Here is a 27,969-nt window from a genome sequence, read left to right on the forward strand (position 1 = left end):
GATTAGGTCATAAAGGTGGAGCCCTCATGAATGGGATTAGTTCTCTTATAAAAGAGACCCCAGAGAGTTACCTTGTCCTTTCCACCATGTAACGTCACAGCAAGAACACAGCCATCTGTGAACCAGGAAGCCCTCAACAGATGTCAAATCTGCTGGCACCTTGATCTTGGATTTCCCAGCCTCCAGAACTGTGAGAGATACATTTCTGTTGTTAATAAGCCACCCAATCTATGGTATTTTGTTATAGCAGGCAGAGGGGAGTAAGACAGTATCCACACACCAACTCTGAATACAAACTTTTACCTATTAGAGATAAGAATTTTAGAATCCCATAGAGACTTCCTTCCTTCCAATGACACAGCCTTGCTAGGGAGTTTGAACTCCCTACCAACAAGAGTTGACTACAGGCTGAGTTAACCCTTCGGGAAAGCAGCGGCACATTACATTATTACACAATAATAATTATGTATTATTGCACATACACAAAAATCCAGGACGCAAGAGGACAAGAGCAGGGCTTGTCTTTGACACAGAAGCGGCAGTCTCTTACGCACATTGGTCAGAAAAGGGGCATTCTTAGATGTTTTCTGCAGAGTGGCCATATGTGTGTCTGTTTCCAAACAAAGTCACAGAGGAGCTTGCTAGAATATCATGTGTGCTCATTTGGAGACTATTTCCCACTTTTTCAAATGTACCCCTACTTACACCTTCGCAGATGACTGGCTGATCTCGTTCTCCAAGAAGGAGAGCGCTGAGCCTATTCCAGTGGGCCCTTTCCAGCTTCTCCAGCACAGACACCTCGGATAACAGACTTCACTTCTGTCCCTCTCTTATGGGTCAGGTGCATCAAGGGACTTTAATGAGATGATGTTTCAGCCTGAATTACACAGCTCGCCTTCCGACACCACACTCCCAAAACAACCTTTTAATTGGAATTTGATTTCCCATGAAACAATACCTTTCAAAATGGGATGGCTGTCCATGTGGGAACAGTGTTTTCTGCTCTGTGACATCTTTATTTCCCAGATGTACCTTTATGTGACATATAGGGTGTACAAGCCCCTGGCACATGTAGCTGCAGCCTGCCATCTGGTCTCCTTGTGGCCCATTGAGAGCCTTTGGCTCAGTCAACAGGTGACACTTTGATAGCACACCTGAGCTCTCTTCATCCTGTGCCTACAATCCCATCGTGTCCTCAGTATACAAGATTAACAAGCACTCCTCATCTTTCTGCAATTTCCCCCCACAGGCTGAACAGAGAAGGCTCCCCAGGATGCCACTTTCCCAGCTCCCTCTCTCATTCCTTGGGCTCCAATAACACTGGACAAATCAGGCCCCTTGAAGACTGTGACTTTATCTATGGTGTTCTTTTGACCTATACACAGCCAATCCGTCTCTGCCTGACAAAACATTTCTAATAGTTTCAGACCTGTGTAGAATGTGAGCTCCTACTGAAGTCTTCCCCAAATCCTTAGATTGGAAAAATCTGTCAGTATTTGGAACTCCAGTAACACTTCACTCCTGCCTCCAATACTCTGATAATCGCTCTGAATTGCAATTTAACTGTCTACATGTCTGGTCTCCACCCTTTTCCCAAACTAGACTATGAGTTCCTGGGGACCAGGCAGAACCATCTCTATACCCCATAATTTAGCTCAGGGCTTACCAATAGTAGATGCTTCCTGCATGCTTTCTGAGTAAGTACTATAATGTTTATCACAGCGATGATGACATCAATATCACAGGCACAAACATACTTTCAGCATCATAAGGTAAACACCGCCTTGTAGCTCCATAGCAGTCATAATGTTTTTGGAGATAAATAATGAAAAGCCTATCTATGCTTATGTGAATGTACCTGATGCTGACTGCTGACACAGAGTTATTTACAGTTTTTTAATGTTCATGGGTTTCAAGCTAAAATGAACAGTTTAATGTTTTTTTGATGAACATTTATATGTTTATTACTCAAGAACTTTCTCTCAGATTCAAATTTCCTTCCCTGTCACGTATGTGCAGAGGTGACACTCAAAATATTTAATAAGCAGTATGGAAATGACAGGACTAATCTGAAGAAATCTACCACAGCCAGAGCAGAGTTCCAGAGGCCCCCTGAAGGACCAGATGTTAACTCTTTGGTTTCTGGATTAATACTGAGGAAGTCTGGGAACTCTGGTGCAGGGCATTCTGGGTGGCGTGGAGAAACTTAATTCCGGGGGATTTGAGCAGTGATAATTTACCAACTAGAATAAAATCATTGCATCATTTAACAGTCAAAGCAACTAATGAAGCACACTGCTATATATCAGACCTTCTTGTGGTCTAAATTTGTCTTTAGCCGTTTTCGGTGTAACAATTCACATCAGGCGATCTTGGGATAATAGAGACCCTAGAAGTTAATGAGTGATAATAATGCTTGGAATAAACATATTAATCAGATATAAACATGATCTTCATTTTGCAGAAGAGAAATTCAAGCCCAGAGGGATCGTGCAACATTCTCAGGATTTCACAGGAAATGGAAAGGCAGGAAAAACAACCAAAGAAGCAAATCGCCATAATGAACATTCTCTACTCTTCAGCACACTGCAGTTCCACCTGTGCTGAGTCTCGGTCTCTTTTAAGGTGTGTATATTCAATCCTCTCCTTGCCAAAATCTACTAGTCACTCTATTATGAGTAGATATAAGAGCAATTGGCAAGCAACATTTAATCCATTCATCTTCTCACCCATTCACCCAACACACAGTTTTCTGAGCACATGCTGAAACACTGTGCAAGGTAGGTACTGGGAGGAGGTAGGTGGGTACAAAGACTAAAATAAAGACAGGGCTTGACACTGGGAATTTCTACTATTGTCTCTTTCAAATTTCCTTTTCATGCTATTCTAGTTTCAAAATAATGTCTCAACATTGTCTCGATTCTCCAAATTCCTTCAAAAGACTGAACACCACTCACTTTACTTATTTAAACTCTCATTTTTTCCTCTTAGCTCTTATTTGGATTCTGTAATTTAGCATTCAGAAACCCAAGTACTTCCTTCTCCATATGGGGCATGAAGGCAGCATGGGCATTGCAGCCACGTGTGCCTAGGTTGAACTCTGCTAATGCATTTGCTGACTATGTCGAGGGTCACAGTAGAAGTGGAAAAAATATTCCAGGGGAGTTCAAAGAGAGGGCAACTTTGTCAGTCATGGCTTGTCATCCATTTCTGTGTAAAAAGGGCTTGGAGAGTGGGTTGAGGCAGGAGTTAGACTTATCTTAATGCTGCCTTTGCATAAGAACCATGTTCTTACTTCTGTTGTACGCTTGATTCAGATTCTTTAAGAGACTGAGATTATAACCACCCTTCTACTCTCTGTTTCTATGAGTTCAGCTTTTTTAGATTCCACATATAAGTGATAGCATACAGAATTTGTCTTTCTGTCACTGACTTACTTCACTTAGCATAATGCCCTCAATGTTGACCCCTACCCCTAGCCACCAATCCTATCCCTTGGTATCTTGTCTATAATCTTGGGTATGAAGAAAAGCCAATCAAGAAAAGTTTCCAAAACAAACTGTCAAAGAGAATTCAGGGAGCACTCATTCTAGCTGCCAGCAAAAATTATAAATGTTATTTTGAAGGACTATAAAAGACGAATAGCTAATTTGTCCAAGCACAAGGAATGTGTCTTCAAGCTGTCTTGTGTCTCCAGTGCCCACTCTAGCTAGCATATTGCTGGACCGCAAGAGAAGATAAAGAAATGCTACCTCGAGTGGAATAGCTTTAACTTCCTAGAAAGCACGGCAATGAGAAGTTCACACAAGGAGGCGAGGGAATGCAAACATACAACCGAAGGACCAAGAAGACACGAAGGGGCAGCAGAAACACAGTAGAAGTCAAAGAGCCCTGGAAACTTAAGGCTCTTGAATTTCAACATGTTCAAACTTAAAGAAAAAAAAGCTAAAGACAAAAGACCAAAAAAAATGCTGGTTAAAAATACAGGAAAACAATAGTGCAATGTTAACCCCTAAAATGCCACATTTGTTCAGAACAGAGAATCTACAATTCATTCAGTCACTAAGTCATTTGTTCATGTTGACAACCCCCAGGTCTTAGAGATATGCAATCAGTTATAAAACAATTACATTGTTCCCCAAATCTCCTCACATAGAGTACCCTACCCATCATTCAATTCACTTCCTTAAAAAGTGTCACCCTCTGCACCCTTGCTCGTCTTCTAAGGAACAGTGTGGGGCTCATCTCAAGCAAAGGGGAAGAGGCTTGTTTCTCTGAATCACGTTGGAACTCTGTGCTTTGGCCTCAGCATGTGGAATTAAGTGTGCCTAGGTGTAAATACCTAACTCAATGCTCTACATTGTACCTTTGCAAATCTGGGTTTGCATTCCAAGTTTGATACTTACGGGCATTTTGAACATGAGTGAATTGGATATACGAAAACGTGGAAGTCACAGGGTTTGATTAAGCCTAAATGAGAAAAAGGAACAATGCTCAAATGTGGATCCGGTACAGTGCTTGCCACCAAGCACAGCTTCCCCTTCTTTGCCTTTTACTAAGTCAGTCAATGCCCGTTTATTAAGTATCAACTTAATATCCAGTTCTTCAATGTCTCTGTATGATGCCACCTGAATTCATGTCTTTATTTAACAGTCTATCATTGAGCATCTACTGTAAGACTCTTGCGTGCTGTACCTGTTACCTGTTGCAAGGATAGGAGTGAGCGACTTAGTTGACAGATCATGGACATGTGGCTGCCTCACAGGAACTACCAGGCATGTGTGACTGTCAGGTGCCCAGTCCACTCTGGTAAGTGCCAGGCAGGAGAAAGGGGTGGCAAATGCACTCATAACACGCAGAATTGGCTGACGTCTTAGCACTTGTTTGGAAGACTGGATATGGCTACAGAATTTCAAATATAAAGAGGTTCCTCATAGAACAGCTTCTGGATTTCCCATTTGCTACTAAAAAGACTAGATTAATAAAGAGTGGGGTGCCCCCACCCATCCCCAGAAACACGATCACATCACAAGTGCAGGGCCTGCAACTCTGCTATCACACCGATCTCAGGAAAACAATTGAGACTTTTCTGCATTATTCCTCAAAAGTCTTTGCTTATGTTTCCTTCTTTTTGCCAGAGAAGAGAGGAACTCATGTTTCATTCAGTCATGGTTGTCTTACTAATCTGTGGAAATGGAGACAACAGATGGATGGTTAGCATACACATGAGACAAAGGAAAGGTCTATGGATCTTGCTTGACACTTGGCTCAACCATGTCCACCTGCTCTTCAGTCAATTCTTAAGTTTCCTAAATTTTATTCACAAAATGTGATTTTAATATTACTTAATATTCATTTTTATGACAGTTGCAAGGGCCCAATGCATCACTGGATTCTAGTAAATGTTAATTTTATCTTATGTTTTTTCTCCTTCAAAGCTTTCCTTTCCATTTGATTAGAAGTTTCTCCAAAGAATATATACCAATAATATAAACTAGAATATATACCATATGTCCAATAAATACACGGAAAGATATTCAACATCATTCGTCATTATAGAAATGGAAATAAAAACTGCAGTGAAATACCACTCCATATCCACTGGAATGGACGATAACAAGTGTTGACAAGAAGAATGTGGAGAAACTGAAAACCTAAGACCCTGCTGGTGGGAAAGAAAAACTGTGCAGCTTCTTTGGAGAACAGTTTGGAATTTGAGAAATTCCTCAAAAAGTTAAATAAGGTTACCAGATGAACCAGCAATTCCACTCCTAGGTGTATAGCCAAGAGAATTGAAAACAAATGTTCATGCAAAACAAATGTTCAGACTTGTACATGAATGTCCACAGAAGCATTATTCATAGCCCAAAAACGGAAGCATCAAGTGATGAATGGATTAAAAATGCAGTATATCTAGATGATGGAATATCATTCACCAATAAAATTAATAAAGTACTAATACACACTGCAGCATGGAAGAACCTTGGAAATCTTATGCTTAGTGAAAGAAGCTAGACATCAGGCTATATTGTATGGTTCTATTTACATGAAATGTCTAGAATAGGCAAATCCATAGACATAATGCAGATCAGTGGTTGCCAGAGGGTGGGAGAAGTGAGAACTTTCCTTTCCTCTCTTTTAATGTTAGTTTTCTATATACTCTTTTATATTTTCAGTTTATTAGTAGGTAAAAGGGGACAAATACGGTTCAATATTTTAGATTCTGCATAAAAATCACAGTCCATTTCATGCGATGCCCTTGAAAGAAAGAGAACACACACTGTAAACCATTTGAGAAAAAAGAAGGCAAACCCATCATGTACTTCCCCAAAGCTCCTTGAATTATTAACACAACTTTACTCCCAGAACTCTGTTTCAGAACAAATATTGTTTTGAGAAAATTGGTCCACTCTCTGTGCCTGTTGGAAAGCAATTAAAGCTGAAATCAAATAGCTATAATCATCTGTTCATTTCCGACCCTTCTCTCTCCCTTTGCAGAAAGAGCTGCTATGTATTAAAGCATTTGTGGATCGTTCAATAATTTAAGTATTAGAGAAAATGGTGGTTTTGGAAAGCAGTGCTGAGACAATTTGGAATTTTCAACAGAAATTCCAAATAAAGTACAGATAAGAAGCTAGCAACCCTCCAAATTTTGCTTCTCTTATGGTGGAAGTCATGAGATCTCCCTGCCTTTACGTTGGCTCATACTGCTTCTTGGTCAGCACTGCAAAGTAGAAACAGACTCACCGTCTTTGACATGTAAAGTTTGGCAGAGGAGAAGATTCTTTGTCTTCCCCACACTGGGACTCCCCGTCTCCTCTTCTCTTCTTTCTGGCGTGACTTTTTCTTGTACACATCTGGTAACATCCACTTTTATCTATCCCAGTTGGTGGACCTTAACCAAGAATCAGATTTACTTCATAAAAAACAGCGGTCAGGGAACTGTGGTACATGGGCCAAGTCTGGGCCATAACCTGTGCAAATAAATTGTATCGGAACACAGCTAAGCTCATTTGTTTTCACATTGTCTACAGCTGCTTTTTTTTTTTGAGGAAGATTAGCCTTGAGCTAACATCTGCTGCCAAGCCTCCTCTTTTTTGCTGAGGAAGACTGGCCCTGAGCTAACATCTGTGCCCATCTTCCGCTACTTTATATGTGGGATGCCTATCACAGCATGGCTTGCCAAGCAGTGTCATGTCCGCACCAGGGATCCAAACCGACGAACCTCGGGGCCACCAAAGCAGAACATGCAAACTTAACCACTGCGCCACCTGGCCGGCCCCATGTGTACGGCTGCTTTTGAGCTACAATTAGTTAAGCGGTTGTGAGAGAGACCACATGGCCTATGAAGCCTAAAATATGTACTATCTCACCTTTTACAGAAAAATTTTGCCAACTCCTAATATAAAAGATTGGGGATGGTGGCTTTCCTTTAAATTATATATTTGATATGTTTGACCCATTAGAAATATTTGACATTAATTTAAGTGCTTTGGTGTTGTGTATTTCAAATAAATATACACATGCGGGAGAGACACAGCCAAAAACTGAGCACTAAATTTTGGAGTAAGACAGACTTGAAGCTTATCTCGGTTCTGATATTTAAGTAGCTGTCCGATCTTGGATAGGTTACTTAACTTCTTTAACTCTGTTTCCTTATCTGTAAAAGGGGGATAATGAGGGTACCTACCTCTGTTAATTAGAGAGATTTTGACTGAGACTACATAAAATTCAACTTAAAATGGCTCCAATCAGAAGGAAAATAACATCATCTCACTCAGCTAGAGGTGGTTCCTGGGCTGTCTAATTCAATGGCTTAACGGGATCATCAAGGACCTGGCATCATTCTATCACATCTAGACATAATCTTGTATAGAATTGCAACACCAGCCCACTTCTTAACCAGACTCCAGCATGGGGACTGGCATTCCACTGATTGGCTTAGGAAAGCACATGGCCATGTGGAGAGTGGACTGATTGTCAGAACAAAACAGGAATTCAGTTAGAAGGGAAGCCCATGGAGGATGAAATGTGAGCAGCGAGGCAACAATATCATGAGGAGTCAATAAGCTAAGGAGTGTGAAACACATAGTATGTGTTCAATAAATGTTGGCTCTGCCTTAGGGCTGTGATATCATCTTTTTGTTGGATTTGCTGGTAGTGTCCTTCCAAAATATACACTTTAATAAAGAGTAAGCTTGAATTAATTTTTCTTGAGACTTTTAGAAGAAATGCATATCATTCCATTAGATGACTGAAAAGTTTGCAGGATTTACTGAGAGTGGATGGACATCAAGCTCAAACACAGACACTTCTGTATCTTTGTTGCAGCCCACACTCACGTATCAGTGTTACTCATGTCCATTTTACACTATGTGTATATCAAACACTTATGCATCCCTTAGGTCATTCTGTGTAATTAACTGCAAAGTAAATCTAATTAAGGTAAATGGATATGCTATTTTCCTTACGAAATCACTCACTAATGCCTATAAGTAATAAAAAAGAAGCCCCTCTCCTTAACCCCCTTAATTCTGGCTTGGCTCAAGCATCATTGTCTCCAGCTACTATTTGCAGCTTTTCTTATCTGCCCTCAAAGGCACAGAATTCCACATTCCCTTTGTCACAGCCCTTATCACACGGCATTGTAAATGCTGGTTTACATGTTTCGTCCGGTTCACCAGACTGCAACCTTTGAAAGGGCAAGTCCTGATAATACAGCATGCCCTTCTTCCACGCTTTGGGGAAAAAATAACAAACAGCATAAATGTCCAGTGAGAATGTCCATTATCGAGAGACCATGGCCCTTATTTACACCTCTGGCCATGGAAGAACTGCAGTTTCCACTTGCCAGAGTGAAAGCCCATCCCTTCTCTCCGTTTTGCTTCTCCTTGTGTCTTCAGCAAGGCAGGGTGATTAGAGCCTTCCAAAAGTCCGTTGTTGTTTTCCTTTCCCCCTCCCTGTACCATTCAGGGCATTTCTCCTCGAAGGGAAAGAAGAAATAGACCGGGACTCTATCCAAAATTTAGAGTTGATGCAGGGGGTAAACATGAGCCAGGAAAGCTCATCTGTAGATATTCTGAGCAGGTGTGAGAAGATCTCAGCGACTCTAACTGCTAACTTACGAGATATTTATTTAAAACTATCCCACCAACAAAAAAAGCACACAAATGACCCAAACCACAGCTCTGGATACAGTGACCAGACACTCCACGAGGGCAAATGTCCTTGGAGAATGCTGACTGCAGAGTCTGGAAAGCTCCCACTTCCCGCCCTGAGAGCTGTTCTAGAAAAATGCCTCTGTCTTGCAGGACTCTCCCAGTAAGCTCTGCGTTTTGAAATCCCATCCATTTTCCCACCCACGACTCAGAGTCAGGTCAGTCGTGCGCTTTTCCCCACTCCTCCCACCTGGCATTAACCTTGGCCTCCTCGCCGCTTCCTCAGCATATCTTTATTATAGCACGCGTCCCTCTCTGTCTTAAGTGCTGGCTATTTTTGTGGGTGTTTCTCATTCCTCCCTCCCACCAGGGAGATCGTGAGCTCCTTGAGGGCGAGGGTGGTGACTCACTCATCTCTTCTGCCCCAGTGTCACAGACCACCTGACCTAACAGAGAAGCAGAGGCAGGAATATATGTCGATCGATAAACATGGCTGAGTACGTTTGTCCCATTATACTTTACTGCAAAACTAAAAGCAACTTTGTAAACAGACTATTTCCCTTATGCAAGTAGGACCTTGAAAAATGAAAAATTACGTTAAAGAACCTGGTTGTTGATCCTTTCCGTATGAGTGCCTATCTAAGAAGAAAAACATTCCCTTTTTTCTATTAGGGTGAGGATACCGCATCAAATATAAATGCCTGTGTTTGCCTAATTCCATTTCTGGTGAAGGCATACATTTCCTTCGAATTTAAAATTGCCTCAAGGGATGGGATTTTGGCAGACAGTGTTAGATTACAAAAGTCAGGTTTTCTCTATAAATGGCCTCCCCAGGCATTCAAGATCAAAATGTCACAAAATGATCATATCAGAACCCTCAAAGGTGAGAAAAGTGACTGACCCCTGGTAATGATCTCATGCCAGCAGAGAGAAAAGACAGCGTGGAGTCTGCCTTAGCTTCTCTGGGAAAGGAAAAGTTCTGCAAAGCCTGGATGTGATTCCAGAGGTAACACTGGGCTGCCTTGTAAGGCGGTGCATCCCCATCATTGCAGGTGTGCAAGCACAGTGGACTGGTCACTAATCATGGGTGTTTGAAGGGATTTCTTCCACTGATCAGAGGGCTGGACTATATAGCCACTAAGGTCACTTCCAATGTCAGTCAGCGAGAGATCATCCTTAGATTTAAGCTGTGAGGAAGAGCCACAGAGTGGCAGAAGAGAAACTGTTGGCTCCCCAGTCCCCTTGTTCCCTGAGGCATCCGACAGGCAGGAGGCAGTGTCACGATGCTACACAAATGCAAGGCGTAGGCTTCCAGGCTCAAACACAGCATGTACCAACACACTGACACAGTGTCTTAGTCAAAAATTAGAGCTGTGAAAGCTGATTAATTTTGCATCCAACTGAAATTCTATTTCACAGCAAAGCAGTTCCGCAGCTGTGAAAGGATAAGCACTATGGCTCCAAAGAAATCAATGATCCCACTCTAGTACTTAAAGCATCCTTAGGATTCCCTTTGGGTGACAGACAAGTGTATAGGAACATTGCTCTGATAAATCAAACCTCAGGCATTCCAACCAGTGGGCAAACAATTGCCCATGAAACTCATGCACTTGTCTGCCCTTGGTATTCACTGGTTTTCTGCCAGCAGAGCAGCATGGAAGGTCACAGGTCCAGGCCTCCATCTGCTCCCACTCAGGTACCCTCTCCATGTCCCGCTTGCTCCCTTCTGCACTGCAGTCAGTTAGTACTGCATAGAGATTATATTGTCCAAATGTTTAAGAGAGTCTGATAGTGCTGAACAGCAAGATGTGCACATCCCAGCTCTAATCATGGGGAACCTTTATTTTTAGTCACCTCCATAAACAGGCTGAATGGTCAAAGCAGCTTTTTCCGAAAAGGTCTTAAGGAAAAATTACTCTAGGAATAGCCATAAAAAATAAGAAGAGAAAAAAAGAAGAAAAGCACATTTTCAGTGGGGAATGACGGTGTTAAAACATCTTCTTTCTTCTCAATGTCTCCAGCCCTTCCACTATGGTAATGTGAATATGAATGTTTAAGAAAGGAATTTAGGAAGCCCGTTTCACAGCTTATTTGACCATGGAAACCTTTGCTCCTGGCTCCCACTGAAATTTCAGTTCCTCAGAAGCGTAGTTTAGGAAATACTGAGTTAAAATCAAACCCATGGATCTACAGCATACAGGGACATTAATAGCATGGTCTAGAAAGAATCAGAGAACCAAAGACTTTACCCAATTCAGAGGCGGGTAAAAATAGCATTCGACCTAGAAATGGTTCCTTTTTCATGAAAAGCTTGGGAAAGCAATAAAATTGCCTCGGTGTGCACAAGTGCCAGACCAAGCGATGGAGACAAGTGCAGGGAGCGAGGCGACAGAGACCAAGCATGAACAAAGTGTAAGCGGGTCCAGGAAGGATGTCAGGGGGCAGAGGCAGCTGCAGGAGGCGTCCTGACAGGGGGCAGAGCTGAATCCCTAGGGCAGCAATGCATAGAAATGGCCCCAGTTTTAGAGCCATAAGAATACAGTTGATTAAGATGCTGTTGCACAAGTTTCATCAATGCAGATGATGAGATTTTTCTGCAGTAAATACAATAGCCAGGAAGCCACAGAGGTGAGCTTGGGATGTTGTTCGGAAGAAAACTCAGACTGGACCAGAGCATGGCCAGAATCAAGATGTGAAATGGAAGAGGGGGCAACAGAATCACATCTGGTGAAGGTTATCAACAATGCCACCTGAAGAGAAACAGACGTTATGCTAAGAACCCCAATGTACATCGTTATACTTCAGATCTTAATTTAGTGGGTATTTACTTGGACTACTTAGGAAGCCAGATGGATAAACTCGCAGCTGCAGTCAAGGGTCTGGTGCCAGTGATGGGACAACAGATTAGAAAAGCGTTATTTATCAAAAGGCCTCAAAAGTTCCTAATTTTTGACCGAGTACTTCTACATGGAATCTGCCTTCAGAAAACCATCCCAGACATGGAAAAAATGTTTTGTCCAAAGATATGTATCGCCATATTATCTGTACGAATGGAAGCATTAAACCACACACATTTCTAACAATAGAAAGTTTTAGTAAATTATATTGGAGTCCTACAGGGGGATTTAACGCAGTTATGAAAAATGATATTTATGAGGCATCTGTTAACTTGATTACAAACCTGATTATAATACAATATAAACAAATAAAAAATAAAAATATAAGTGTTCTATGTAATCATGACCATGAAAATAATTACGGTAAATATAGCAAAAATGTCTAAAAATGTAGCAAAGCAGTAATGACATGTGGGAATTGTATAACTAAACGTGATTGTATATGACCTTTCTCTTTCAATTTTTTTCAGAATTTAAAAATTTCTCTTTACTCTTATGAAGCAAAATATAAAATATGTTAGTCCAGGAAAGTACTATCTTTAAAGAATGGTGCCAGAACCGGGCTTTCCTATGAAGGTGTTCTTCACTACAGATGCACATTGAGGAAATAATCCCATATGTGCAAAATAATCATAGCCTAGCATTTTCAAAGCTGTAAAGAAATGTCAACAGGAAAGGGGGAGAAGGAGAATGAATGGACACTGAAGGATCTATATCTCAGGTAGACTCCCGTGGCCATGTATAGTTCAGGATGAAAACCTGTCACTGGAGGCCGTGGCCCGTAGCTGTAGGGGCCCAGGTCACCCAGGGCCTGAAGCCAAGAGAGCAGTCTCCACGTTTCTACGGTAGGTTGCCCAGAGTGAGGCTTCTGTGGCCAGCAATCTTGGCTTCCGGAAGTCTATTCCACCTAAGGACACGTAAGAAAAGATTTGGAAGGATGTCTAAGCAACCTTGCAGAGGTGAAAGCACCTTAGCCACTTGGTTTTGGAGTCAGAAATGTCATGCACTTAAAGGGTTACCGTGAAAGAATACAACATATTATTCTATTCTATGTGCTCAACAAAGGTAGTCTCATTCTTTAGAACCCCTCTTGATATGACAAAAGATCTAAAAATGGCCTTGCCTTAGCTCTGAAATATATATTATAAACCCTCTAACTCCTTTTCAGGATGTCTTCTATTTTCATGTGTCCCAGACTAATAACATGCCCCTAAAATGTAATTTCAAGTCATTCTTATTTAAAAGAATCTAAGCAATCATCTACCTTTATTGTAGATGACTGAGACAAAAGAAAGAAAAATAATGCAACAGAAATATTAATTAATTAAACTCCCAGGAAAGGTGAGTCTTTTATAAGAGAGCATGATGGCTATAGAACTAACATAAATCCTTCTCTTACAGGAACAATTCTATTTTTTAAAAAACCTTGCTTTGCAGGAGAATGCAGCTTCTCAATAAAGTAGCACCCTTACAGCAGCCAAGGAGAGAAGAAGCCACTCTAAAAATACCTGAGTAAAAATGGAAAGAGGTGACAGTTCTTCCATGCTCCCGGAACAGCCATCTCTGGGACTGCACGGCCCTCAGCTGTCCAGTTGCTTCACCTTTCACTCTGCTTCACAACTGTGCTTTTTAGGGCAGGGGAAGTGTGTGGAAAATGGCTCAAATTTTCAGTCACCATGAACTTTCTTTCATTTCTTAAAATGGATTGGTTACCAAAAAAAGCAGTACAAACAAATGCCAACAACAGAATCTAGAGAATTTCAAAAATATGCCGTGCTAAAGCAATCTTCAAGGATAAATAAATTCAAACTTTAAACTCCTGGCTCATCAACTTCTAGTACGACCCTACATTTTCGCCTCTCACATTGGCATTTGGATGGGTGTCATCTGCTCTTTCCTTTACTCAAATGATTTTATTGAGGGATGATGTGCCAGGCACTATGGAAAGTCTACGTGAGAATAATTGATACTGAGACATGGTGCAGCCTCTGCAAATCACCCCCAGCCAAGGGACAGGACCCTGACCCCATATCCTTGGTGAGATAAAGCAAAATTGAGCAACCCTTGTTCAATTCATTTACAGACTTGACAGGACCCCACAGAAGCTGTGGTCTATAAACCACCTTCCTCTACATTCATAGATTAGAGATAGGTTGATCAATCAATCAAAGACCTGAATTCAATTCCTCAGTCTGGAATGCTACTCTAGCCACGGAGGGGTGTGGCTGAAGTCTCACCCCTTGAGGACACACACATTAAAAATATCCTAACAGGATCCAAGTCCAAAACATCAGTGAAGATATATGTCCTGGCCCTTCTTCTTGCAAACGCCTTTTTCATGAAATTCTGAGCCAGAGTACTGGGTTCTTTAAACAAGGATATGGGATTTCTGCTTAAGAGGAAGAAACTGTTATTTACCGAGATCTATTCCTCATACCATGTTATGAACTGAATTGAGTCCCCTCAAAAATTCATAGGTTAAGAGCCAGGCCCAATGGCCTAGTGGTTAAACTTCGGCGTTCTCACTGCTTCGGCAGCCTGGGTTCATTTCCCGGTCAGAAAACCACACCACTCATCTGTCAGTTGCCATGCTGTGGTGGTGGCTCACATAGAAGAACTAGAAGGACTTACAACTAGGATATATAGCCATGCACTGGGGCTCTTGAGTGGGGAAAAAAAAAAAAGAGGAAAATTGGCAACAGATGTTAGCTCAGGGTGAATCTTTCCCTGAAAATAAAAAAAAAAAGTTCACAGGTTGAAGCTAACCCCCAATGTGGATGTACTTGGAGAGAGGTCCTTTAAGAAGGTAATTAAGGTTAATTGAGCTCACAAGGGTGAGTCCCTATTCCAATAGGACTGGCATCCTTATGAGAAGAAGAGATATTGGTAGCATATGCACACACAGAAAGGGCCATGTGCAGACACAGCAAGAAGGAGGTCATCTTCAAGCCAGGGAAGGTACTCTGGAGAAACCAAACTTGCCCACACCTTCTGGGCTTCCAGCCTCCAGAACAGTAAGAAAGCAAATTTCTTCTGTGCAAGCACCCAGTCTGTGGGTATTTTGTGATGGCAACCCTAGTTGACCAACATGCCATATGATGATCCACACGCTGCATATGTTAGTCCAAGTAAGAGTACATATCTAGCAAAGGTCAGTCATCATGTAAACACAAAGAAAGGTATTTGAGGCAATTGTATTTGGTTTGAAATTACAGCGGGGGCATAAATGCTTTGAGATCCAGAAAATGAGGGTCCCTAAATCTCCAGGATTTACACTTACGTCTGCTTACTGCAAAGGTAACCTTTTTGGGGTTCCATTATCTGTAAGATGATTACAATAATGAAGGAAATTTGTATTTATGAAGACAATAGATAGATTTAAAAAAGGGGGGGGGATTATTTTTAATCCCTGCCTTTTCAGACTTTCTTAATTGTAGCCCCAAGTATCTTCAAGCTGAAAGCTCAGGCCCACCTACTGCTGAGGCAGCGTTTCCCACAGGCAAATGAGGAAAGGATGCACTGTACGTGTGGTAACCAAGGGCATCCACCTGGCCCGTACAGCTCCTGTTTTACCATTAATGCTTAGGCCATGGACTGGGTTTTTAGTCTCATGTTCTATCCCCACACCAATTTAGCTTCCTGACTGAGTCTAAAAGCCCAGGACCCTGAGAATCTGACACTCTGCTTAGTTCTTGCTTGTTTCTCATACTATGTGATCTGTATGCTTTCCCTCAGCCTAGAGTCTTCCTCCCAATGAACTGATCACACAGAACAAGATACCAATGCCTAAAACAACTCCAAGCACCACTTCTTAACTTTAATAATACCAGCCTTTACTAATTAATGTGTATCAGATAATATATAGAGTTGTCTTTAGGGATTACCTTATTTTTTTAAACAATTCTTTGAAGTGGGTACATTTTTTATCACAGTCTTAAAGAAAAGAAAATTGAGAGTTAGAGAATTTAAGTCATTTGGCAAAAATCACAAATTAAATGTTATGAGAGATTTCTATCCTGGCCAAAATGTAGTAACATGTACCAGACTTACCCTTCTGCCTAAGATAACTTTTAAAAAGATAAAAATATGTAAAACAATGTTGATCAGTTTAGATATCTGGCAAAGAAGCAAAGTGATCCCAAAGAAATGGGAAACAGATGAGAGATGAAAATTACAATGTCTGAGATAATAAAGGAACTGGAGAGAACTGAAGATACATTAGACTTTGTGGAAGAAAAGAGTAGAGTACTTGAGTACATAGTACACAGACTACCAAACAAAAAAGAAAAAAGAAGCAACCATCCGTAAAGTGTGAGACCACTTCAAGTTACATATCAGACTCATAACTTATGTGGAAGTAATCTGTAGTTTCCCAAGGAGAGAAGGACTGTAAAAGATATTTTAAAACATAAAAGCCACATTTTTGGAACTTTGATGAAAACTATAAACCCATAGAATCAAGAAGTTCGACAAATCCCAAGCACAAGATTGATGAAGAAAACTATAAAAAGGCATATTATAATCAGCTTTCTATAAAACCAACAACAAACAGTAAATTTTATAAATGACCAATGGGAAAAGGTACATTATGTACCAAAGAAAAAAATAAGAAGAGCAGGGATCTTGTCAGAAACATTGCAACCTGGATGTCAGCAGAGCAGATCTTTAAGGAACTGAAAACAAAAACAAACAAAAGTAGTTAATTTAGAATTCTTTACCTAGAAAAAATATATCTTGAAAACAGAGATGAAATAAAGCCATTTTCAGATATACATTAGCTCAGAGAATTTATTAGTAGTAGAGCTAATAAGAAATAAGTAATAATAAAGGATGTCCTTCAGGCAAAAGAAAAATATCAGACAGAAATCTGGATCTACACAAAGGAATATGGGGCAAGAAATGGTAATTATGTGCCTAAATAGAAAGATTTTTGTTCTTTTTACTTAAACATTTTAAAATATAACTAACTGTTTAAAGCAAAAACAATAACAAAGTATTGTGAAGTTTATATCTAGAAATAAAATGCTTGATAACAATAGCTTAAAGACTAGAAGAGGAGAAATGGAAGTATACTGTATACAGTTCTTACACTATAAGTAAAGTGGTATAATATTACCTGCAAGTAGATAGTGAAAGTTAAAGATATATACTGCAAACCACAACATGATGGTAAAGCAACCACAAAAATAATGAAAGAAGGAGCTAAAGCAATAAGACAATAAAGGAAATGCAAACACAAGCTAAAAGGCAGAGATTATCAGACTGGATATAAAGGCAAGACCCAACTCTATGCTGCCTATAAGAAGCTCATTTTAAATATAAAACCTCTAAATAGGTTAAAAGTAAATGGGTATAAACAGATAGTCACACAAATAATAATGAAAAGCAAACTGAGGTAGTTACAGTAAAGTCAGACAAGTGGACTTCATAACCACCAAAACTTGAGGGATAAAGAAGGATATTACAGAATGGTAAATGAGTGGGTCAACTCTCTAAGCATCCACAACAGTTGTAATTGTGTATGCAACTAATTAGAGGGTTGCAAAATACATGAAACAGAAACTGATAGAACTGTAAGGAGAAATTGGCATTTCTACAATTATAATCTATTTTTTAAACCCTTATCCTCAATAATTGATGGAATAAAAAGACAGCAAATCAGAAAGGATATAGAAAAAGACTTTGGTAGAAGACTTGAACAATAGTATCAACCAACTTGAGAAAACTGATAGTTACAGAACCTCCATCCAACAATAGCAGGCAAACATTCTTTTCTAGTGTGCATGGACTATTTACCAGGATAGATCATATTCTAGTACATAAAACAAGTCTTAATATATTTAAAAGGATTTGATTCATACCCTGTGTGTTCTCTGACCCCAATGGGAATTAAGTTATAAATCAATAACAAAATGATATTTGGGAAATGCTCAATGATTTGTAAACTAAATGTACACTTCTGAATAACAAATGCAGCAAGGAAGAACACAAAAGAAAAGTAGAAAGAATATTAAAATGAGTGAAGATGAAAGCAGAAGACATCAAAAGTTGTGTGATGTAGCTAAAGCAGCACTTCAAGGGAAATTCATAGCACTGGAAACTTGTATTAGAAAAGGATAAAATCGTCATGTTAATGATTTTAGTTTCCACATTAAGACACAAGAAAAGGAAAATCAAATGAAACGAAAAAAATAAACAGAGAAAAGAAATAGTAATGATGAGATCAGAAATCAAACAAAGAGAACAAAGAGAAACAAGAAAGAAAAATCAATGAAACCAAAACTTGGTTCTTTAAGAAGATGAATTAAATTTACTTCTACCTAGAGTGACTAGGGAAAAAAAATGAAAGAAGACACAAATTACTAATATAAGAAATGAGAAAGATGACATCACTAGAGATTCTAGAGATATTAGAAAGAAAATAAAATATTATGAACAACTTCATGCCAATAAATCAAATACTTTTATGAAATGAATAAATTCCTTGAAAGGCACAAACTATCAAATCTCATTAAAAAATAAATAACTTTAATTGTCCTGTAGATAATTAATTATTGAATTATCTATATCAATAAATTGAATTGCACTTGAAACTTTCCCACAGTGGTTTTCACCCCTGAGGACTTAACTGGGCAATTCTACCACACATTGATGAAAGAAATAATACCAATTCTACACAAACTATTCCAGGAAATTGAAGAAGAGGGAACACTGTCCGATTTATTTTCTGAGACCAACATTCCCCTAATAGTAAAACCAGGTAAATATACTACAAAAAAAAAAAAAAAACATACCAGTATTCTTCATAAAAATAGAGGCATAAACTCATAACACAGTCTTAGCAAACAAGCCAACAATATGTATAAAGGACAATACATCATGGCCAGCTGAGGTTTAACCCAGGCATGCAAGGTTTTTATAATATTCCAAAACCCATCAATATAAATCACCATATTAACAGATTAAAAGGAAAACCATATGATCATCTCAGTTTATGTTTGCTAAACCATGACTAAGCCCCACCCTGGCTGACACTACTGAGGTCATAGCCTAGTCTGTGTCTCAGTCCTCTTGATATGAGGCAGTTTTGATTTATAAAAGAGGATGACTACAGGTAATATATGTTTTTCATCGTAGTGTGATCAAAGGTGGTTAAAGCCAATTGTGTACACAAGTTTGGGTGAACAATGTTAAATAGAAGACATTTGGAAATATCGATCATTCTATGTTAAAAGCAACATTGTCATAATTTAGCGATCGAGAGTAAAATAAACCCATTTAGAACATCTAGATAGTATTTCTCACACTGATTCTTATTTTATTTTAATTATGAAGTCACAGCACTTCTCCTTCTCTTTTTTTCCTCTTTCTGCTTCTTTTTATCGATTATCATCATAGTATTAATCAGAAGTCTCTTAATAAAAGTGTTCCAGAAGGAGCCATTTTATTCTAGGAATTGGAAGAAGAGAATTTTTAAAGGATTTTTGATTTCTACAATTCTGTACGCACTTCATTGCAAATGTTATCATATCAAATAGCATCAGATATAAATGACTGTGTACAGTGTAACTCTATGACATGAAACTAAAGAAATATAACCAACACTTCTCTTTCCTCTAGAGCTTGCAATTCATCAAAACATTTGCCTTCCTAACTGAGTCACAGGAACCATGCTTTCATAAGAAGAACATATGGATTCTCAAAGATTAATAAGTTGTCTTGAATATCTTGAATTGATAAATTCACAAAGAGCCACAAAGAAAATGAATGAAGGTTATAAATACTAATAAATATCAGAAGACCCCAACTTCAAGTGACTGCAAAGTCAACGAAAATGCCAATATGGAACCCAGTCTCTTTGATAAAATTTAATGAAAACTTTCAGAAAGCCAGAACTAACTACGCAACATAGCTCCTTGTATTTAAATTTCTTTGACTTCTTTCTATAAATATTTGTTTCATCTCAAATTGTCTGAATTTTCTTGAAACCACAACACATGCTTACACATTCCTCATCACCCTAGACTCAAACACACATCCAGTCCAATTCCACATTTAAGTGTGATGACAGGGAACAAGACCTTCTAATTTTTAGTTTTAGCACTTTTATCACTATTATAAAGTAGTGCAATGCCTGACATATCATGGGCATCGAATAACTACATCTTCTCATTTCACAACACGGGTGATTTTTTGGCAAACCATTCCAATTTAGATTACGACTGTATGCATTAGATCATAATAATGAGTGAATTCAACTTATACTCCATATTCCTAGAAGAATAAAAACGGTTCTCTAGTATGCTAGGAGAATATATATTACTAAAATATTACGAGATGATGGAATTCTTTATCTTTTTAAAATTTTCTTACCACTGTGGCAACATATCACTGTCACAGCTGTCATTGGCATTGTCATGCCATTAATCTCTAACTCAGGCGGCCCTTGGATGCCCCAGGAGATCTGGCAATAGGAAGAAATCTTAGTGACTGCCCCAATAAGGAAAAAACTGTCAGTCTTGGGACAAGAAAAAAAAAAGCCACAATAACTAGATTGAGAAAAAGTTCTACATCATCAGGAAATAAACATACCTCTATTGCCTTTTAAATCCTTTGTCTTTTGGTGCAAGACGCCATCTCTGCATTAATTAGCATTTGTGTATGAACCAGGCGTACATGCTTCGTTCTTAATATGACACATCATATCTCTCTTTTAGGGTCTCTGAATAACATATAACTATTGAAGAGTCAATGATGTGGCAGGTGGATACCCATCTTCTCAAGGCCACAAACTTGGGATCATATCCCGGAGAAATGGTATGTTACAGAGGTAGCATAAAGCAGGACTCAAAATGCAAGTGCTGCTTTCAAATTCCAGCTCCCCTGTTTCTCAGGAGAGGGAGTTGAAGCAAGTTAATAGGTTATTTCCTCAAATATAAAAGAGGGTAAATAATAACCACCTCATAGATGGTTTTAAGGAATAACGAAGGTAATGCATTAAGGAGCTCAACATACTTCCTGGTCCATAGTAAGAACTCAAAGAATGAGAACTGATCTGGGGGCTGCAGGGAGCTTGAGCCTCTGTCTGCCCAGGACCTGCTGCCAAGTTTCTGGCTAATAGACACATCTAATCACCTATGACATAATCACAAGGACTTTGTTTAGAGGACAAATTAAAGAGTTTCTGAATATTCTATTTCAAGGAGATCTCAATAAACAATCAAGTCCAAGGCTTTTATTTTAAGGAGTGATGCAGTGACCTGCTCAAGTTCACCCAGCTAAATACTCAGTGAGTCCTGACCCAGGTTCTGATCCCGTGATCTGAACATTGATCTGAAATTGATCTCCAATTTCCCCACTGAGCTAAAATGCCTTCTCTCTGTCTAGCCTTTCCTTTTCTCTCTTTCTCCTTCCCTCCCACTCCCTCTCCCTGCCCTCTTTAGTTTCTAGCTGACATTGGAAATGACTAAGCTACTTCACTAAGCATCATGAAGAAACTACCCAGTGATCTGTAAACTGACCTGGTCACTAAATACCAAAATTATCAATAGGGTTCTAGTGAACATACTGACGATCCTTTATGTCTCTAAGGTTTATCTTAGTAAAACAAAAACATGCTTACTTGGAAGATATTTCTGAAGAGCTAGAATTTATTAACATATGACACGTCGCATTTATTGGATGATAAATGAAATATTATAAGACAATCGGCAGGTTGTTCTCTTGAGTCTTTGATCCATTTACACATATCTTTACCCTAAAATGTTTTGAAAAATGGAATTGGTAACCCACGCCAATGCAGCCATGTTCTCAAGCTCAGAGAAGAGCAAAGCAGTGAGTCACAAGAAGGTTCAGCCAGGAAGCCAAAATCTTTCTGAGGCAACTCAGACAGACAGTTCTCTAACTGTCTGTCCCCAAACAGATTGACAGATCGGGCTGCGAAGTCAGCCATCGAGGACTCCATCAGCACCACCCACTCTGGGCAGCTGCAAGCTCAGCTGGTCCTACTCCTCTCCAGGCAAGCGGGCTGCTGGGAAAAGGAGCCCATTCATTATGAAGACTGCCTGTGAGTGCTGGGGCCGGGCTCTGCCAGACTCAAAGTCATGCTCCCAGCAATGGTCAAAGCAGGCACTGCGGGGTTTCTGAAACCACTGTTAAATAGGGAGACCGTGGTAATCTGGTTACAGTCCCTGAATCAGGCATGCAAAAAACAAGGGAGAATAATTTAGAAGAAAAGCCACACCAAGCCAGGGACAATAGAAGGGAGGAGGGTTTGAAATCCCAATGCAAACTGCATGCCTCTAGGTACCAATTTGCCTTGCAGCAGAATTTAGGCTTCCTAAAGTTAAATTATGCATACAACAGCCTCATTATCCACAGTGGTATTTTCATATAAAGATCTGAAGACAAAATGTAAGCTTGCCTCCTGGAACCTTTAGAGAAAGCCATTGACTAATCCACATACGGCATAGCTCTGGTCCCACCTGCTGCTGCCAGTACAGATGGGATAGATGCGACCAAGGGGATTCCCTGCAGCCGCCAGCACTGCAGGCTCAGTGCTGCATGCCCAGCCATCCAGGGCTGCTCTTTCAGACACGGCAATTTTGCAAAACATTTTAAACACGTTATTCTAAAATCACAATGCACGCAGCTGGGTTGCAGTGAAAAACGTTTCCTATAACAATATTTGGTGGGTTTTTTTGTTCTCACATTAATATATTCTTTCTGGTATTAGACCAAAATAAACAAGTTTGCAAGGTCTTTTTTTCCACAAAAGAGAAAGCCGGGTATTTATTATTTATAAAGACCTCCTTTAGAAGTTGCTTTCCCCAAGTGGAACGCGGTTGTTGCTCGATGAATTTTTTACTCATTCAAAAAATATTGTTGAGCTGCCACTCAGCTGACGGCCGGGGTTTAAAGACAAACTAGATATCGCCCTGCTTTCCAGATGTTTGCTTTCTATTTCTGAAGGAAACAGGCCAATTCTGCTAGAGTACAACATGTTCTTTGCCATGGGAGCTAAGCAGAGGCAACAGCGAGAAGAGCAGTGACATTTGAGCTGAGTCTTGAAAGAACAGGGAACTTGTCAGAAAGACCGTGAAGACCCAGTAGAGCACCCGCAAAGGTATGAGGGTTGTGTGGGACACAAGGCATGGAGGAGGAACCCCAGGAGACAGCACGGACACGATGAGGCCGTCGGATGCAAAGGAACATGTCATGAACAACCTTCCATGCTGATTTGCTGTTGAGGATGACAGGGCATTATCAAGAATTCTATGAAAAACGATCATCTTAAAACTTGTTTTCTTCCTTCTTCTTATGCCATTTATATATATAAACCACAGGAATTGTGGAAAATAAACTACAAGCACAAAACCACCTGTGACACCCACAGACGAGATCAGATGTTTATGTTAAATTGAGCATTCTAGAAACAGTGCCAAGAATCTGTTATTGACCAGAAGCAACTGGAAGTAGGAGACTTAGGAGAAAATTGTCATAATACAAGCAGAGTATTTATTTTAGTTTAAATAAACTGAATAATTTATAGAAAAAAACAGTGTGAAAAAAATGGGAAAGGAATAACAAATAAAGTGATTATAAACAAGGCAAGATAAGGCAAGAGACTTTGGTGGGATGCCGGCTTAGAGAAGAGCCTTCAAGATGAACTTGAACAAGAATGGTGAGGTCAGCCGGCCTTATATCTTCGCTAAGCCACCAAGGAAATCAGTCAACCTTTCCCACTTTTTCTTTACCATCTCACTGTGGATTTAGCCTGTAATTCCCCAAATGGACATCTGTTGTGTGTCCAGAGGTATTCCCTGTGAGACAACTTGGCTCTCAGAAGATGTAGAGAATTTGATACATACCAGTAATCCTAAGTATTTGCTTAGCTAATAAACTCGGTCCTCTGATTTTTACAAGAAAATAGGAAGGGGGATGTGACAATGAAGAGAAATAGTCTATATTTAATCTAGAAATGTTAAGTTCTGCAGCTGACCCAAATTTTGATCATTTCTCATAGACCTGTCCTATACCCCATGTATAATTAACTCCAAACTCATCCCAAGGAACTTTTCTACTGTGTTCCTCTCCTGAAGAAAATAAAACCGATGGCTAAAATCCCATTAGTTTTATGAACCCAAGCCACTACGTTACACAAACGTTTCTTGGGAGTAAAACAACAACAAAAACAAAAAGATTGAGCAGCCGTGAAGAGTGAGAGGATGGAAGGATTTGATGGACAACAATAAAAGCAACTAAACAGACAATTCTTGGTCTCTGGATGTCACTGATTCTTGGTGATCTAGAGAAGGGAATATTCATTTATTCATTAGCTCACCAAATATTTAACGACTACTATGTGCCAGATACTTTTGTTTTTTTTGAGGAAGATTAGCCCTGAGCTAACATCCATGCCCATCTTCCTTTATTTCATATGTGGGACGCCTACCACAGCATGGCTTGACAAGCGGTACCATGTCCACACCCGGGATCCGAACCGGCAAACCCCGGGCTGCCGAAGCGGAATGTGCACACTTAACCGCTGCACGACTGGGCTGGCCCCCATGTGCCAGATACTTCTCTGGGTGTTGAGGACAGAACTAAACAGAAAAGGTCCCTTCCCTTCTGGAGATGACATTGAGAGGAAGAAAATAATGGAGTTTCCAAATCTCTGGCTTGGCAAACTGGATTATCACTGTATCCCTGAGATAGGAAATTCAGTCTGTGGGACAAAAAAAAAAATCGATTCACCTTACACACACCGAATTTGAAATCTGTGCCTTCTGCAAGCTTACTTGACGGATTACGCATCCTGTAGGATATGAAGACCTTGCACATTCTGTACCTTTCTGGAACGAATAGTACTGATATCTCAGAAACAAAACATTCCAAATCTCAGGAGCTGGGGACAATGAGAGGTCACAACAGCTGATGACAAAGGTAAGCTAACTAGCAAAAATGATCTGCATGCCACACGCATGAGCTAGAGTCAGGGTAACAGTGACTTAAGGGCGACAATTACTTCTGCCTGACAACCCTGAGCAAGCAGCCTGGACTCTGGTCCACCGTTACCTGCAGAAGGTTGCCCGCTCTCCGTGAAAGCAGCTCCACAGGCAAGCTCAGCTCTGCCTCAGCTGAGATGACAGAAGCTTCAAGTGACAACTCGTTGCCTAAGAAAGATGACAGTGCCACATGCCCCACAGGGAAACAAGGCCATAAGTGAAACCGGGCAGAGGTTTTCAACCTTTTCCTTTTTAGAAGGAGAAACTTCTTATGAAATGAAATCTTATCCCATTTATGTCAAATAAAATGGAGCAGATGAGGGAAGCGTGGCTGTGGAGTGGGTTGGTATTTGTAATGGAGACACATCAGCAACTCAGAGTGGATCCTAAGTTATAGTAGACTCCTGGTCTAACCCTTCGTTTTACCGATAGCGAAAAGAAAAGGGTCCATCAAGGCAGAAATCCTTGTTAGTCTAAAAACAGCAGCTAAGTTTGATTTGGAACCAAGGTCAGAGCACTTTTTAATTTCCAGATTTTCTCAACTTGCCAGGATTTCTACAGAACTGGTGTTAAAGTTTATCTCCTCATAGAATGCATTGGGAGACAAAGCAAATTATTTACTTAACTTTATATTAAGTAATGACCATTCAGTAAGATTGTTAACGTAGTCCTATCTTTCACCAAAGTGCTTGTATTGCTTTAGTGATAAAAACAGCCCATTGATCTCTACAATCTTATATGGTTATAGAAGTGTCTTGAACATTCTTCTAAGTTCTTAACGATAAAGTTTTAAATCCTTTTCATACTTTTTCAAAGAAAAACTGTAATGCATTCTTCTCACGGGGGCTGAGATGTTTTAACCTAGATAGAGATGGAAGGGAGAGGTATGAAGAAGCAGAATGTTCCATTAATGGCTCCAGGTTCTCAACACCATTATTAATTGGGGCCCATACTGAGTTTCCCGTAGAAGGTTATAATTATTCTTGGTTCCAAAACTCCCCTACTCCTCCTATCACGACTATGGACATAATGGTAAAAACCACATATATGATTTCTTTGTCTTACACACAAAATTATATAAGTAAAAATCATCCACATTCAGCAGAATCCATTCATGTATTCAAAAAAAGTCATCCTTCAAAGGTGCCCCCTTGGAAGTCACCATCCTTACAGGAGCAGCCACTGCCTTCTCATTTCCTGCCAGCTTCAGTGTATGAGCCACAGAGGAAGGTTAAATCTGACACCCCACTAGGAACAGCTGGCCTTTCACCAAACGTAGTTTTGTCCTTATGGATTGCCATGCTTATCTTGTTTCAGGCCATTCTGAAAACTCAAATCGTTCCTCAAAGATGAAGATCAGCTCTGTCGTTCACTAACCCGGCACCTGACAGAGTGTGCCCCAAACACCACAAAGAAGACACTAGTGGAAGGGAAGTTTCAAAAGTGTCCCTGTCAGTAGTAAGTGTTTTTACCTACCAGGCATCTACTTTTAACAGACCTCACACATTGCTAATAACAGACCTCACACTGATTTCATTTTTAAAAAGCTCTATTATATTTAAACTTCATATGTATATACATGCCATTTTAAATATGGACCATAAATGCCAAAGGGATATTCCACTGTGCTGATAATGGGTGAAGAAACAAAATCCCTTGTTACTTCAATTTGGAAAAATCAACATGCATACATATATATTCAGCTAGAGATCGTCAAGTCCAAACTTGTAGTTTCATAGTTGAGGAAATTAAGTCCCAGAAAGTTGAGAGTGATACGTCCAACGGCACAAATTTTGGACACAACAAAAGAAGCTGGAACAGACGCTGGGATGGCTCACCCCTCACAAACTCTGTCTTTTATTGTTCCTCATCTCTCTTTGATGTCACTTACAGAAGGCTGGGAACAAAGGGGTAGGTCATTGTTCCTATCTTGGCATTCATCTCCCCGTCTAAAAGATGAGATGGTCTCTGGGCTCACTCCAAATTTAAAACTCTGCCATCTGACAACTTTAGAAGACTAGGCAGAGCAGAGATAATGAACGAATGTCATAAGAAGATAAGGAAATGTGATCATTTTAAAATGACATCAGGCCACAATTCCGGCTCCATAAATAACATCAACTCATGTAGATTAAAGTAATATTCTGTTGTCAAGCTAATGAGAGAAAATAGATGAGAAAGCTCCTCTCTCTAAATAAAAATTTCACAGGAGAAAAGATTATTGGGTATTGAATTTGTGCTAGGGACTTTACTAATTTATCTTATTTAATTATCTCCAAAACTCTAATGGGTAGGTTCTGTTGTTATCCCCTGGTTTACCCATGAACTAAGTGACACTTAGAGAGGTTGAGTAACTTGCCCAAGCCTATATGGCTGGTTACTAACCAGCAGAGCTCAAATTTCCAACCAGTTAAATCTGGCTCTTCTTTCATTAGAATAAGAGTTAGAACAAGAGGAAAAAACAAATCAGATTCAGAGAGCTCACGTTCAAGCAGATAGAGCCTTGACTTTCAGAACGGTCCCATCTTACACATATGCACTTAGCACTGTCCATTTAGCCATTCCTTTGTTTTCCTCCAAGGCTTCAACTGCCAGAGAGAGGATGAGATGGATGGGCAGTTAGTCCTGTAAAGGTCTCCCAACTGCTGGCTTGGAATACATAAACTCATGTCTGTTGATGCTGACACACATTCATAGGGTCTGACCTTAACTGGCCTGGGGACAGCGTCCCTCCCCAATTACACAGCCATCACCAGGCTGCTTGTGGGTTACCCCATCTTCCTGAGAACACCTTCATGGAAATAGAAGAGGTCCTTTCAGAGAGCAAGGCTGGTAATGCTTACTGCTCCATAGTGACGTGGGTAAGGTCATTCAAGAGATGGCATCTGAGAACTAGGGTGTTCATGC

General features: G+C 40.0%; 1 protein-coding gene and 1 long non-coding RNA gene across 18 annotated transcripts in view; one reads left to right on the forward strand and one right to left on the reverse strand.

The window, feature by feature from the left end:
* On the forward strand, nucleotides 1–27,278 carry LOC111775011 (uncharacterized). Of its 4 annotated transcripts, XR_011438223.1 has the most exons (4): nucleotides 1–190; nucleotides 2,465–2,625; nucleotides 20,773–20,872; nucleotides 26,380–27,278. It is a non-coding gene; the product is annotated as an uncharacterized lncRNA (long non-coding RNA). The 4 variants fall into 4 exon arrangements; XR_002810440.2 differs by lacking the exons at nucleotides 20,773–20,872; nucleotides 26,380–27,278 and adding an exon at nucleotides 19,676–20,023 and having other exon boundaries at nucleotides 18–190; XR_011438221.1 differs by lacking the exon at nucleotides 20,773–20,872 and having other exon boundaries at nucleotides 29–190.
* The window catches only part of NRG3 (neuregulin 3), a 1,011,269-nt gene that overhangs the window by 575,519 nt on the left and 407,781 nt on the right, over nucleotides 1–27,969 (reverse strand). The gene's annotated exons all lie outside the window — the stretch shown is intronic.

Source organism: Equus caballus, chromosome 1 (assembly GCF_041296265.1).
Source record: "Equus caballus isolate H_3958 breed thoroughbred chromosome 1, TB-T2T, whole genome shotgun sequence".
NCBI classification, from domain to species: Eukaryota; Metazoa; Chordata; class Mammalia; order Perissodactyla; family Equidae; genus Equus; species Equus caballus.